The following is a 16,177-nucleotide window of genomic DNA, read 5'->3' on the forward strand; positions in this document are numbered from 1 at the left end:
GATGCTGTGGTATCCAGCCTCCAGGGTCTCCCCAATGACTCTGCCTTCTAGTATTCACACATTGGGTTAGGCCCTTCCTGCATCATTTCAGTGTTAGTCTATGTGACCAAAAGCATATAACCCAAAAGATGGTATGTCCCTTCTAAGGCTGAGTTATGAAAGATTGCAGCTTCAGTCTTGAGTGTGCTAAGTGGTCTTATGGAAAGGCCAGGTGAGAAAATGAAGCCTCCAGCCAAGAGCCAGTGAGGAACCCAGGAATGCCAACCACTGCCAGCAAGAGTGAGCTGATTCCCTGGCCCCAAGCAAGCCTTGAGGTGACTGACCTCCAGTCAACAGCCTGACTGTACCTCATGGGAAACACTCAGAACCACTTTGCTAAGTCACACCTGGGTTTCTTTACTTTTCTTTTTTTTTTAATTTATTTTTTAGTTGTCAATGGACTTTATTTATTTATATGTGGTGCTGAGAATCAAACCCAGTGCCTCACACATGCTAGGCAAGTACTCTATAACTGAGCCACAACCCCAGCCCAACCCCTGGGTTTCTGACTCTCAGAAACCGTGTGAGATAATAAATGTTTGTTGTTTTATATTTCTGTTATACAGCAAAAAATTAATAGATGCCTTCTGCAATGGACTGAATGTATCTCTCTCAAAGTCACACATGGAAATTCTACCCTCCAAAGTAATAGTGTTAGGAGGTGGGGCCTTTAGGAAGTGATTAGATCATGAGTGCAGAACCTCAGCTTATTAGCCCTTTCCCACCATATATGGTTACAACAAAAGATGGCTGTCAAGGAACCAGGAAGTGGACCAGCATCAGCTGCTCAATCTGCTGACATCTTGGCTTCCCAGCCTCTGCAACTATAAGAAATAAATTGTTGTTCATAAACTATCCAGTTTATGGCATTTGGTTATAACAACCCACACAGACTAAAGTACCATCCTTGTCTTTCACAGAGAAAACACTTGAAAAATTGGATGAAATTAGTTTTTGCTAATCTGACAGACCATAAGCATGGGTGTAAAAAATGAGGAGAGAAAAATCAAGCAAGTGAATCATCTTTCAAGGAGAAATGGTACCTTATTAGATGACTCCTATACTTCTCCCTTTATTAATGAAGTATTAATATCTATGTCAGTCTTCAAAATATTCTCATCATACCCCTGAAACTATGTTCAATTTAGGATTTCTGCAGAGACAGAGGAGACAGAAGACACTTAAGTACTTTCTCTCAGGGGGTGGTGACTCAGCCAATAACTGTCATTGAACTCCCAGTTCTATAAAACTATTATATGATTGTTGGGACAGGCCCAAAGTAGCTATAGTTAGGTTTCGTCACCCAGGCTTCCAGAGGGGTTATGTTATATTTTTAGTTTGTCATCAAGGCCATGAATGGGCTATGTCATGGTCACTGTATAGTCAAGGTCAGAAACACTCTGATTTAGGATATGCATTCAAGGTCGTAAACATTTTCTTGTGAACATGCACCCACTTATGTAACCTGTTGGCAGTGCACCTTCTTTGTTTGACCTGTATATAAAAAGGCCTATGAAAAAGGCTCAGGGGCTAAATGGAGCTGATGGGGGCTAAACAGAACTGACTGGGGCAAAATGGAACTGGTTGGGGGCTAAAGCTGAAGCTGGCTGAGGGCTGAAGGCTGGTGTCTGTGCTCTGAATGAAGCACATCTACTATCCTAACTGCCTCTTGGATCTTCTTCCACCTGCTGGGATCATTGAAGTTCAATGACACATGTCTGGCAAAATGTCCAAAACCAGGGAAATGGTAAATTATGGCGTAGCTCTAGGATGAACTTTTTCTATTTTTCTTTTTTTTAGAGAAAGGAAAAAAGTTTATTGCTTTGCTAGCAAAGGAGAAACAGGGCACTTCTGTCCCCAAAGCTGTGATTCTGCCCATCAGCAGGAACAGGGGGCTTTTAAAGAGGTGATTCAAAGGCTACATTCCATGTGTTCTCTGTTGGAGTTGTAATTCACTTGTTAATTTGGGAGAGTCATTTCTGAGATCTTCTGGCACCATCCCCAAAGTCTGGATTACTTGTTCCTGTGGTGGGTGTGTACTCAGGGACAGATAGCTCTGCTTAGGATGGGGAAGAAAGGTAATCCTTTTTCCCCTAAAATTAGGGGTGGGGAGAGCTTAGGGAGGAGCAGGGAGAGAAAAAGAGAAAGAAACATGTCCATTTTAAAACTAAGTTGCAGTGGCAGAGCAGCAAGGGCTACGTTCAAAGCATAAAGGGCCACTGTTGCATTTCCTCATTGTCAATTTCTACATTCCATCTTTCTATGGAAAAATGGGTGACAACATCTGAAAGCCGCTTCCTGCTGAAAGAGGGTGAAATTGGGGGAAGTAACCCAAAGTCCTTGTTCTCTCTATGGTGGGATGTGGACAGTTAAGGGTATTCAGCATAAGAGTAGTTCAGAGGTACACAGTGGCAGATGAAAAGTGACTGGACAAGGCATACATAGGGCAGGGATCATGAAAATGGTCAATGGTGTCACAACTTCACTGAGTTCAGTTTCCAAGTGGACTATGATGGAGCAAACTATACCATTCTGGGAGAGCAGGCAGGGGAATTCCCCAAAGCAAAAGGAGCTTCAGCAGTTGCTGGGACAGTCCCTCAGTCCCTCCTTTTACTTACAGGAATAGCTCCTCCAGTCCAAACTCACCCCTCTCCTAACTCTCCAGCGGCTGGCTCTCAGCAAGTTGGCCTTACATCCTCGGCATGGAAGTGGGGTTCCTTGGTGAGGCAGGCCTGACCAAGGAAGCCGGAGTGGGGACTGTTCTTGGATCCACCTAGATCACCAAATTTGTTGCCAAAAACTTGGTTCTTATCCCCGATGCCATCCAATAAAGAGGACATGATTTTGAGAAAAAGGAAAAAGAAGGTTTACTGCTTTGCTAGCAAAGAAGAAACACAGGGGACTCCTATCCCACGACTGTGATTCTCTAGGATGGACTCTTCACATTGCCATTTGAAAGAATGGTGATGAGGAACATTGAAATTAGAAAACAGAGTGTTTCAAATGGATAAGCCATATGGTCCCCGGTCCCTGCTCATGGGGTGCACTTCACAAAGGTTTGTTCCTTGTGTCGTTTTCGTGTAATGATTGGAGTTCCAGGGCCCTGAACATTCTATTGCCCTACAACCCAGCTGAACAGCCTCAGTCAACTTTTAATCTTTTCTTTCTCAATTTCATCATCTGTAAATTAAATATGTTTGCTTTGAGAATATATAGCACTCTGAGAATGGTATGAAAATCTGCATGCAAAAATGTTTTGAAAGAGCTGTTAAATAGCGTTATCTAGATCTACAGCACTATTCTAAACAATAGGAAAGCTTGTCAGGTCATTGCAAGAAAACAGCCTCTGGGGCCTCAGATACACAGAATTAGTGACAGAGCTAAAATCAGAATTTAGGCTGGAGATTTGTGTCACCTCCAGGCTTCATCTTCATCTCTCCTCATTGTCGTATAATTAAACAATGAAAGCATAAAACACTAGGAGGAAACAGTTATCAAATTTTCTTTCACTGCCTCTTTTTCTTTAAAGAGAAAGGACTACTTTGACCAGGCATGGTATCAAACTCCTGTAATCCCAGCAACTCAGGAGGCTGAGGCAGGAGGATCATGAGTTCAAAGTCAGCCTCAGCAGCTTAGCGAGGCTCTAAGCAACTCAGTGAGACCCTGTCTCTAAATAAAATACAAAATAGGGCTGGGGATGTGGCTCAGTGGTTGAGAGTCCCTGAGCTCAATCTCTGGTACCAAAAACAAAAAAAGAAAGAAAGTGGAATTTAATGCAAAGTAAAAGAAGATAAACTTAGTAATGTCCATAGCTACTAGTATAAACACCCTCATACTCAGTAGAACCAGCTAAGTGGTAATTTAGCATTAATAGAATGTTGGGAAAGAGCAGATAGGCCTAGGGGTTAGCTTAGTGGTAGAGTGCTTGCTTAGCATGCACAAGGCCCTGGGTTCAACACCAGCACTGCAAAATAAATTAGTATATAAACAGAAACAAGAAAAGTCATACTCAGAAGTGTTTCTAACTTTTCAATTCTGAAGGTGATATGATTCATCCTAAAAAAAGGAGTGAAAAGAAAAAGAAATGGAATTTTTTTTAAAGTTCACTGTGAATATTTTGGTACATATATATTGAATCTTTTTCATGCACTAAAGATATCTCAGAGCCAGGCGTGGTGGCACATGCCTGAAATCCCAATGGCTCAGGAGGCTCAGGCAGGAAGATTATGAGTTCAAAGCCAGCCTCAGCCACTGAGCAAGGCCAAGCACCCCTGCGTTCAATCCCCAGTACCAAGAAAAGAAAAAAAGAAAGAAAGAAATCTCAGAATCATTATCGATACAAACCTAGGTATGCAAGAACTATAACTATATTCTTTTATATAATGAACTTAATTTTTTTTAAGGCCACTTCCATCTGGGAATAGAAAGTAAATCCCAGTCAATTAAACCCCTTTCTTCTTTTCCTGAGTGAGACAGTGAGGAAGAAGGTAGGGAGGGTGGACCGGTGTCTGCTCTGAGTTCATTTTCATTTACCCACACTGGCTCTTCACCTTTTAAATTTTAACAGTATTTTCTTCCATTGAGATGATGACTACCACTTACTGAATATGGAAAGAGCAAAGAGTTCTAGAAAAAGGGGAGGACCCCTTTCTTAATATCCCTAAAATATACTTATATTTTCAGCCGTGTGCTGTTCCAGCATCTGGACATTAAAATGTACTTAACTAGCTCCTATGGTTGGTGTTGTTTTGTATGTGGTGCTGGGGATGGAACTCAGACTCGTGCATGTGGGGCACATGCTCTAGCACTGACCTATACCCCCAACCATTTATTAGGCATTTTAATTTGCTTCCAACTGTGGTTCGAATATGGTTCCCCCTCTGAAATTCATGTTTAGATTTAATTTTTCTTACAAGACATTAAGAGGTAGGACCAGGGGAGCATTTCAAAAGGCGACTAGGGTTCTGCCCTCATAAATGGGTTAATTTATTCATAGGATTAATGGATTGATGGTTTATTGCTTATCTCAAGAGTGGGGCAGCTATAAAAGCCAGTTGTGCTAGGGCTTCGCATGCCCCCGTCTCTCACCACGTTATGCCCCATGCCGCCTTAGGACTCAGGTAGCAAGAAGGCTATCACCAGATGTGGCCCTTCAACTTGGGCCAGAGCTGTGAATGAAAATACACCTCTTTTCTCTATAATTTACATTGCCTGTAGTATTGTGTTATTAAGAACAGAAAATAGAGTAAAATGTGTAGTACAAATTGCTTCAGGTAAAATTGCTACATCATCATGTGGTATGCACATTTTTGAAGATTTTGAAATACAACATCAAATTATCTTTGTAAGATTGTAAGATTGGACACTGCCATCATCCGTGTAAATTCCTATTAGTAAATTCTACACAATACATTCTTGTTCTTTCCAAAGAGGAGTTAAGAAGTTCTAAAACTGGGGCTGAAGTTGTGGCTCAGTGGTAGAGTGCTTGCCTGGCATGTATGAGGCCCTGGATTCAATATTTAGCACTGCATATAAATAAATAAAATAAAAGATTCATTGACAACTAAAAAAAAAGTTCTAAAACTGACATTTGTTAAAAAAAATTCAAGCAATATCAAAGTGCAATCAGTAGAAAGTGAAAGTCCTCCCACTCAGCTCCCCACTGCTTTATCAATGTCTTTCCAGGATGTTTTCAGGTAGTAAGGTAGAGATAGAGAAATGATAGAGGGATAGAAAGTGCACACTCACGTGCGTGCACACATACACACATATTGATTTTTCAAGAACAAAAATAAGAATATATATATATATATATATATATATATACTTCCATAACCTATTTTTTTCACCTAATATATTATGAATGGTGATTCATTCAATAAATATTTACCAGATATCATCATATCATCATGGGCTAAACATTGGTTTATATGCTAGGTATTTATTTTCCATATCAATAAAAATAATGCTGTATGTTCATTTTAATGAAGGCATACATTGTATAATTCAACATAAGTAATCAATCATCTATAATTATCATTTAAAGCTACATTTAATCCTTGTATATCCATCTTTGCATACTTGGATTATATTTCTTAAATTCCCAGAAGTGGAAATACTTGGTCAAAGGACATGCACATTAAAAATATTGATAACAGCCAGGTGTTGTGTCACATGCCTATAATCCCAGTGGCTCAGGAGTCTGAGGCAGGAGGATCACAGGTTCAAAGCCAGCCTCCACACTTAGCAAGGCTGTAAGCAACCTAGTGTGACTCTGTCTCAATATAAAATAAAAAGAGCTCAGGATGTGGCTTTGTGCTTAAGCACCCTTCAATGCCTTTGGGCTCAATCCCTGGTCCCACTCTAAAAAAAAAAAATTGGTACATATGCCCAGATTTATGCCCAGAAAAGATGGCTGATCTCTTCTACAAAATATGAGAGAATTCTTGTTTTTCAACATCTTTACCAAAACGGGAACTACATTTTTAAAGTTTTTTCTAATTAGACAGGTCAAACAAATAAAACTCCCACTTCACTATTATTTTATTTTGCTTTTAGTCACTATTTTATTCTATATGCAGGTGAGAAAGCCAGTGGAACTTTTCAAGAAGGCAAGGAATTTGCTCATCACTGTGAGACCTGGAGTTGAGGGAGGAGAGCCAGAGACAGGGACCAAGTGAGAAGAAGCCAGTCTAAGGCAGGCTGTGAACGTGGGCTCTGAGCTCAGGGCAGTGAAAATTCAGAAAAGCCCACTGAATGAAATCTCAGGACAGTGTGGTCTGAAGCAGTTAGACTTAAGAAAGGTCAAAATTAATCATTCATATTGTGCTTTAAGAGAAAATTAACAAGGGGGCATGATATACATGGCAAATTAGGTGGAGTTAAACAGTTCCATAGCGGGAAGAGGGAAACTGGCCTTGGTGTTCATGAATGAATGAATACCTGCCTGCTCCGGTATACCACGGGGGTGAAGCTGGATAGTTCGTTCAAATTTACCATGACCTGGATTTTTTTTTTATTTCAGCAGTTTTTTTTCCTTAAAGGAAATCATGCACATTTTTTTAAAGTCAAACATTACTAGTGTTTTTACAATAAAAAGCATGTCCTTGTCTTAAGATTGCCAGAGTTAGAGGCTGCCTTCCCTCTCTTTGTGGGCCTAATAATACCAATAATAACAATTCACATTTTTTCAAGTGATTACCATGTGCCAGAAACTAAATTTCCTCCATATATTAACTCATTCAAATCCCCTACAACTCTCTGAATATGAACATGCACTGCTTAGATCCTCATTTTTCAGATGAGAACAACATGCCCAATATTGCACAATTTATAAGCAGTGGAGCTGGAATCTAAACTTAGACAATCTGGCTCCCCAGCCTTTTTCTTAATTTAATCATGCTGTCTGAAATTCTTTTCATTGTTACCAGGTGGAAATTTCTGGACATAAACAGGGGCCAAAAATTTTGCATTAATCCCTATCATAGGCAGTGCTCAGCAGATTTTCTCTCTGATCCTTGAGCTGGTGTAGTTTCTTGAGTGGTAAAGGTGGACCCAAGTGGTTTGTCCATGCTTCCTACTAACACCATTTCTTACATGTCCTTTCCAGGCTTTGTAGGAATGGCACTCCAGAGCCTCTCTAATTCAAGGTGCTTGTTTTTTTTTCTGGCTTTTTTTTTTTTTTTTTTTTTTTTTTGTACCAGGGATTGAACCCAGTGGTGCTTACCCACATCCCCAGACCTTTTTCATGTTTTATTTAGAGACAGGGCCTCACTGAGTTGCTTTAGGATCTTGCTAAGTTGCTGAGGCTGGCTTTGTCCATAACATAAACAGAAGCTATACCATACTGCAAGCAGTGAAATTAATATATCAAAAGGTGCATGCATTTTAAAGTTTAATAGATTGCATTTAATTGCTCTTCAAAGGTGTATTACTTGGTAGTCCCATCAAAAGTGTCTGAGGTGTCCACTGCCTACATTAAATAATGCCTTCCATCTGACACCACCCTACTCCCTACAGTTCCTACACTGATTTCATCCTTCCAGATTATAAAAAACCATAATCAGTGGACTAATCCATTTGATGGATTAATAATTTGAGTGGATTACTGGGTGGAAACTAGGCAGGTGGGGCATGGTTGGAGCAAGTAGGTGATAAATTTTTCCTCCTCTAAGTTGTTCTGGTCAACTGTTTGGGCCACAGTGATAAAAAACTAGCACAGTCAGTAACTCTGCCTATAAAGCAGGAAAGGAGTGAGATGGGGTGAAGGACAGGTGGTCATCACAGACAGTAAATGGGAGGTGGGAGAGAGGAGGGCTAACTGACTAATTATCAAAGAAAAGGAAATGGATTGCTAACACCTCCAGGGAATCACTCCTCCCTGATGAGGAGTTGCTAATGAGTACCCCTGTGTGGCTCTTTTCCTGTACTTAAGCTTGTAGGAAGTGGTGAGGGAGAGGAAACCCAGGATCTATACAAAGGCAAAACACACCCACTCCCCGCAGGACACCCAGCTCTGGGTTCCCTTCTCCAGAAAAGTCTATCTCTGTTTCTCTCTCTCAAATGAAACTTTGGTGTTTCCCGGATGTTCAATCTTTAAAACCTGGGGAATGAGGACTTGATCCTGATTTCCAAGACCAGTATCAGGAGAACAGTGAATAGAGGATATGCTTATCTCTTTCACTGGAAAGTTGTACCCTCTCCATTGTAAATTAACAAATAGACATGGTCACAGTCAACGGAAGTTTGTCTGTTTAACTCTGAGCTCAGGACAAAAGCAAATTTCTAGAGTCACAAATTTGGCCATGAAACCCCAGACTGCTGTGATCACACCAAGGCACTGGTCACTCCAGAAGAGGACTTACACTGCTTGATGACGTATTTTAAATCTAATTTTGATTATGGGTATGTGAAGGTCAAATATGTAGAAACTTGAAGATCATTGAAAGGACTTTGGCTTTTACTCTGTACTGGGAAACCATCAAAGGATTTCCATCAGAAGAATGTCTTTAAGAGAAAAAAATGCAGTTGAATTATCCTTCTCTCCTTGGTCTTTCTCCAGAGAGATTTTGTGAAAACGTGGTTCGTTGTTGGAGCATTTCTAAACCCTCTAGTTAGTTGTTTCTTTCAAATCAGAAAATAAATTGATCAAGATTTTATGCTTGGGGCTGGGGTTGTGGCTCAGTGGTAGAGCGCTTGCCTAGCATGTGTGAGGCCCTGGGTTCGATCCTCTGCACCACATTTAAATAAATTAATAAAATAAAGGTCTATCAACATCTAAAAATATTAAAAAAAAAAAAAAGATTTTATGCTCAGGCCGGGCATGGTGGTGTACGCCTATAATTCCAGCAACTCGGGAAGCTGAGGCAGGGGGATTGTGAGTTCAAAGACAGCCTCAGCAGTTTAATGAGGTCCTAAGAAATTTAATGAGACCTGTTTCAAAATAAAAAGGACTGGGGATGTGACTCAGTGGTTAAGCACCCCCTGGGCTCAATTCCCGTTACCAAAAAAAAAACAAAACAAAACAAAAAAAAAAGACATTTTATATTCAGGATTGTTTTTCAGATTTGGGGATTAAGTTGTATGGGCATAACTGTGGCTGGGTCTACTCCATTCACAACAGGTAATGTTATCACTCTTTTATTAGAACCAGCAAGGATCTGGTTTTGAGTTACCAGTGGGACCACTTAGATAGGGAGGATGGTGATTTCTTTAGGTATTATTCAATTATGCCTTTTTCTCCTTGATTTCCCCTCTCCTGCACTCCAGGCAGCTGAGTGTGAGGGTGATTTCACTACTGCCAACTACCTGTGAAAGTTGAGACCTGCAAGTATTAAGTGAATATCCTTGATGAATTGACTTAACCAAAGACATGATTACAACTGCATCTCAGGCTGACTGTGCCGTCCTGATTGTTCCTGTTTAAATTTAAATTTGGTGTTAATTTAAAGGTGATATCTCCAAGACTCATGAGCATGCCTTCTGGCTTAAACACTGGGTGTGAAACAAATTAGTGTAGGTGTTCACAAAATGGATTCCACTGAGCTGCCCTATAGCCAAAAGAGATACAAAGAAATCATTGAGAAAGTCAGCACCTACATTTAAAAAATGGGCTACAACCCAACACAGTAGCATTGTACCCATTTCTGGTTGGAATGGTGATAACATGCTGAGCCAAGTGCTGACATGCCTTGGTGCAAGGGATAGCAAATCTCCCATAAAGATGGCAATGCCTGCTGGGTGTGGTGGTGCATGCCTGTAATTCCAGGGGCTCAGTAGGCTGAGTCAGGAGGTTCGAGAGTTCAAAGCCAGCCTCAGCAACTTAGCGAGGTGCTAAGCAACTCAGGGAGACCCTGTTCTAAATAAAATACAAAAAAAAGTTGGGGATGTGGCTCAGTAGTTAAGCACCTCTGAGTTAAATCCTCAGTACCCGACCCCCCCTCCCAAAAAAAAGATGGCAATGCCAGTGGAACCACACTACTGGAAGCTCTGGATTGTATCCTCTCACCAACTCTATAGCTGACAAGCTCTTACCTTTGCCCCTCCAGGATGTCTACAGAAGTGGTGGTATTGGCACTATTCCTGTGGGTGGAGACTGGTGTTCTCAGAACCAGCATGGTGGCTCACCTTTGCTCTAATCATAACTGAAGTAAAATATGTTGAAATGTACCATGAAGCTCTGAGTGAAACTCTTTCCGGGGACAACGTGGACTTCAGTGTCAAGAACGTGTCTGTCCAAGATATTCATGTGGCAACACTGTTGGTGACAGCAAGAATGACCCCCAGGCATGGTGGCGCATACCTGTAATCCTAGTGGCTCGGCGCCCTGAGGCAGGAGGATTGCAAGTTCAAAGTCAGCCTCAGCAACTTAGCTAGGCCCTAAGCAACTTAGTGAGACCCTGTCTCAAAATAAAAGATAAAGGAGTGAGGCTGTGGTGTGGTTCAGTGGAGGAGCACCCCTGGGTTCAATCCCTAGTAACCCCCCAAATATATGTAGAAAATAATAGGTGAATTTGATAGAATGTTAACAATTGGACAATCTGGACGAAGATTATGTGGAAGTTCTTTATAGTGTACTTGCAACTTTTTTATAAGCCAAAATTATTTAAAACAACGAATTGGGGCTGGGGCTGTAGCTCAGTGGCGGAGAGCTTGCCTGGCACATGGGAGGCACTGGGTTCGATCCTCAGCATCATATAAAAATAAATAAAATAATGGCATGCTGTTCATCTATAACTACAAAAATAAAAATAAAAAACCCAAAGAATTAAGACATTGTTTAAAAATAAAGCAATCTCCATGCCTACAAGAATTTTTTACTAAGCTTTCAAGGAACAAATAATTCCAATTTAATATGTCTTCCAAAGAGTTCCTTCCGAGACTTGTGTGACCTTGATACCTAAACTACATATGGACAGTACAAGAAATGAAAATTGCAGTATACTCTCACTCATGAAAAGAGGTCTGAAAACTTAAAATGTTAGCAAACTGAATACAGCAATGTGTAAAAACAGTAGCATAAAGTAAGTTCACTTCATCCCTAGAATACACATCTAATCTTAAAATTACCAACAATTTTGTAAATGTAGCTCATGACATTAGTAGTTTTGAAAAGAAAGATCATGTATTTTCAATAGTTATAGATTTCATGAAGAAATCTTTAGCAAACCAGGAATAAATTATTATTTTTATTATTTTTGAAAATAATCCTTGAATCTTTTATTTATAGCTCTTCTACCCTTTTATAATTTTTTAAATTTTTTAATTTTTCATTTTTACAGACTGCATTTTGATTCATTGTACACAAATGGGGTACAACTTTTCATTTCTATGGTTGTACACAATGTAGACTCACACCATTCATGTAATCACATGTACATAGGGTAATACTGTCTGTTTCATTCTACTACCTTTCTGTCCCCCACCCCCTCCCACCCCATTTTCCTCTACACCGTCCAAAGTTCCTTCATTCTTCTCTCCCCCCACCTCTCCCCCTCGTTATATATCATCATCCACTTATCAGAGAAAACATTTGACCTTTGGTTTTTTGGTTTGGCCTATTTCACTTAGCATGATAATAAATTATTATTTTTTTTTTTTGGAGACAGGATCTTACTGTGTTGCCCAGTCGCCCAGGTTGGCCTCTGATTCTTGGGTTCAAGCTATCAGCCTTCCAAGTAGCTGAGACTACAGGTGTGCACAAGAAAGAACTTTTTCTTCTTTTATTTCCTTCTCTTCTCTTCTCTCTCTCTCTCTCTCTCTCTCTCTCTCTCTCTCTCTCTCTCTCTCTAGTACTAGGGATTGAAAGAGAGAAAATTTTTTTAACCAGATAAATAGTATCTACAAAAGCTTGTATTAAATATCATTCTTATTAAAACATTAGAAACTTTTCTTTCTTTCTTTCTTTTTTTTTTTTTTTGGTACTAGGGATTGAACCCAGGGCACTTAACCACTAACCACTGGGCCACATCCCCAGCCCATTTTTAAATATTTTTTTGAATTAAGAGACAGGCTCTCAATGAGTTGTTTAGGGCCTTTGCTAAGTTGCTGAGGTTGGCTTTGAACTCTCGAACCTCCTGCCTCAGCCTCCCTATAGGTGTGGGAACAAGAAAAGGATACTTAGTGTTTTCATTTCTATTCTAAATTGCACTAGAGGATTAGGCGGTGTAGTAAGATAAAAGAGGGAGGGATGTGGGAGGGAGGAAAGGAGTAGAAGAGGGAAAGAGGGGAGAGAGGCAAGTGAGCATCAGGAGTAAAAAGAAAGAAATGAAACTGGCTTTACTCAGAGATGATGTCAATGCTTACATAAGAATCCCGAACAAATTATTATAATGAATAAGTTTAGGAAGATGACTGGATATAAAGTCAATATGCAAAAATCAATTATATTTATATATTCCAGACTTGAAAATACACTTTCCAAACTGATGTAATTAACAATAGCAAAACACAATAAAAAGAAAAAAAAAAAAAAAAAAAAAAAAGAACAGGTCAACTCTGTGTTAAGATGAAAATAAAAAAAATAAAATAAAAAAAATGCTTACAGATCAAAAAAAAAAAAATAGCAAAACAGAGAACCTAGTAATAAATCTAATAAGAAATGTGCGAGGAATAAAAGAAGACCCAAATAAATGCAGAGAAAGTCATGAGCAATGTTCCTGAATAGGAAGCTATTATTGAAAATGTGGCTTAAGAGTATAAATTCTGAAACCGGATCACCTGTGACTATGCCATTTAGTAGCCATTGGATCCATGGCAAGTTACTTATCTGTTTCCTTATTTGTAAAATGGAGGTATGATAGCACTTGCCTCCTATGGTTGTTAGGAATATTACATGACATGGTGCGTACAGGAGCATTTAGAACAGCGCCTGCCACCGAGGACAATGATCTTGTACTATGTGGTGTTGGGGATTGGAAGTCTTGCATAACAGTTAGTCAGCTTTCCCATTACTGTAACAAGTATCTGAGATAAATCAACTTACAAAGAGGAAAGATTTATTTTGGTTCATTGTGTAAGAACCCAGAAACCACTGCAGAGTGGGAACTCACATAAGAGAGTTTATTAAGCAAACAGAGTGTCTCCCTGTAGGAGAGAGGGGAGAGGGGAGAGGGAGGAGGGGGGAGGGGGGAGGGGGGGAGGGGAGAGGGGGGAGGGGGGAGGGGAGAGGGGAGAGCACAAGAGCAAAAGCCAGGAGGAGAGAGAGAAAATGGCGCAGGAGCTTCTCCTAAATATTGGAATTTCTCGGGCTAACAAGGAACCAATGACTGAGAAGGAGACTTGCAGGCTGACTAATGAACCAATAGCTAGCTAGGATGTTCACAGACTGACAAGCTAGGTTGTAAGATGGGACGGGGAGAAATGGCTGCAGTGTAAAGGGCTGGGAGCAGCTTTATATTATACATTGTTTTGGAGGGGTTTTCAGTCTATGACCAATTAGCCCCCTGCTTATGGGCCAGTGGTGGCACATAATAGCAAGAGCACATGGTAGCACAAAGCCCTTTACTTCCTGACCAGGAGGTAAAAGGGAGGAAGAGGCAAATGCTGGGGTCTCGCTAGCCCCTTCAAGGGCATGCCCACAATGACATGACCTGAAGCCCTCTCACTAGGCTCTGCCTCTTAAAGTTTCCCTCATCTCCCTTTAACACCCAGGCCTTTAAGTTTGAAACTATAGCACAGAGCAAGAAAATCAAAGCTTGGAACCTCAACCAACACTGCATTAACCCCTCTCAGTTTTTATATGAATTTTTATATGTCTAAGCCACTCTTGTTTGAGACTTTTCTGTCCCTTGTCATTAAATTTAATTCTAACTAAAACACTAACTAACCCAATAGCCATTCACAAACCCCTGTCCCTTACCCATGTCCCACCAGGGTTTGCTTTCCCAGCCTGTTTAATAGCACAGGTGCCTGGGGACCCAGTTTGGCCAATGAGTGAAGGGAGTCTGCACAGGGTTTTTCTCCAATCAAAAGTAAAGATAGGGCTAGGGCTATGGCGCAGTGGTAGGGCACTTGCCTAACATGCATGAGGCCCTGGTTTCCATACTCAGCACCACATAAAAAAATAAAATAAAGGTATTGTATCCACCTACAACTAACTAAATATATATATATATATATATATATATATATTTTTTTTTTTTTTTTTTTTTTTTTTTTTTTTTTCAAAGTAAGTAAAGACAGTGGCTGGGGATCTAGCTCAGTTGGTAGAGTGCTTGCCTCACATGCACAAGACCCTGGGTTCAACTCCCAGCACCATGTAAAGGCAGCTGGAAGGAAAAGCCTGCTTTGTTGTGGGCACTGACTCCCCCCAAGGTCCCTCCCCTCATTCCTGTCCCAGTCTGGGCTGGAGCAGATTCTGAAAGTAGGATTTAAGCATTAATCATTTATTTGGAAGCTATTCTTAGGAAATACTGGTTGGAGGAGTGATGTAGGTAGGTCAAGGCAAAAATTCAGTAAAAGATGGAACTATCAAGCAAATTTCCAGTGTAGATAACTGTGGTAAAATTCAACTGGGGAACAATTTAGAACATAGGTGCGAAATAGTTACAGGGGTGAGGGAGCCGGATTTATACCCCAATTCTCATTAGTTACTGGTCAGGCACTGCTCCTGGGGCTTTTTGGTGAGAGCTCTCAGGCAAGGAATCTGGGTGCTACTGGCTGGAAGTTGGACCGCATCCACGAAAATGGTACAGGGCATGGGTGTTACTGGTATGCTGGCTACACCTGCTACACCAACCCGCTTCCCCTGTTGAGATGGTGGTGAGAGGATGTGCTGCTGGAGCTGCTGCAGCCATCTCAGCGCAGCCATGATAGGAAGGCAGAGAGGACTCAGATGCCAACCCAGGTCTCCAGGGCCAAAGAGCCTCAGAGGCCGAAGGCAGAGTCCTACCTCCAGACTTTTTGTTTATTCTTTTTTTTTTTTTTTTTTTTTTTTTTTTTTTTTGGGCGGTGCTGGGGAATTGAACCCAGGGCCCTGTGCTTGCGAGGCAGGCACTCTACCAACTGAGCTATCTCCCCAGCCCTGGGCTTTTTGTGAAAGGAACAAGAAACTTTTCTTCATTGCACCATTGTCTGCTGTGTCATCTAGTTTAATCTCAATGGGTTTAGGATTTGGGAAACCAAAGCCAGGCGGCTCAATGATATTTCTGATTTTTGCTTGGAGGGGAGTTGTGCAGAGAGACACTGAAGGACTGAAGGAAGGATATGAACTGATATCTTTAAAATATTAACCTGCCATAGTGGTCATGATGGCTAGAGCTTAGAGTGGAAGTGCGTCCCTGTGTGTTCATTTTTTTTTTTTTTTTTCCTGGGATTGAACCCAGGGGTGCTTAAAGACTGAACCACATCCCCAGCCCTTTTTCTTTTAAAAAAATTTTTGTTTAAAGACAGGGTCTCTCTGAGTTGCTTAGGGTCTTGCTAAGTTGCTAAGGCTGGCTTTGAACTTGCGATTCTACTGCCTCAGCCTCCCAAGTTGCTGGGATTACAGGTGTGCACTACTGTGTCTGGCCCTACATGTAAATTAAATATGTCTTGTTTTGCTACATTCTCTTGCTCCTTGAGGTCTCACTACCCCTGACATAGGGAACTGAGAAATGACCAGAACATTAAGCATTCAAAACAGCTCTGAAAAAGTCTT

At 40.8% G+C, this 16,177-nt stretch overlaps 1 pseudogene; it reads left to right on the forward strand.

Moving 5' to 3' along the window:
• The first annotated feature begins 8,172 nt into the window (after positions 1 to 8,172).
• Positions 8,173 to 14,298, forward strand: LOC124991343 (elongation factor 1-alpha 1-like; annotated as a pseudogene).
• Positions 14,299 to 16,177: the final 1,879 nt, after the last annotated feature.

Source organism: Sciurus carolinensis, chromosome 8 (genome assembly GCF_902686445.1).
Source record: "Sciurus carolinensis chromosome 8, mSciCar1.2, whole genome shotgun sequence".
NCBI lineage: Eukaryota > Metazoa > Chordata > Mammalia > Rodentia > Sciuridae > Sciurus > Sciurus carolinensis.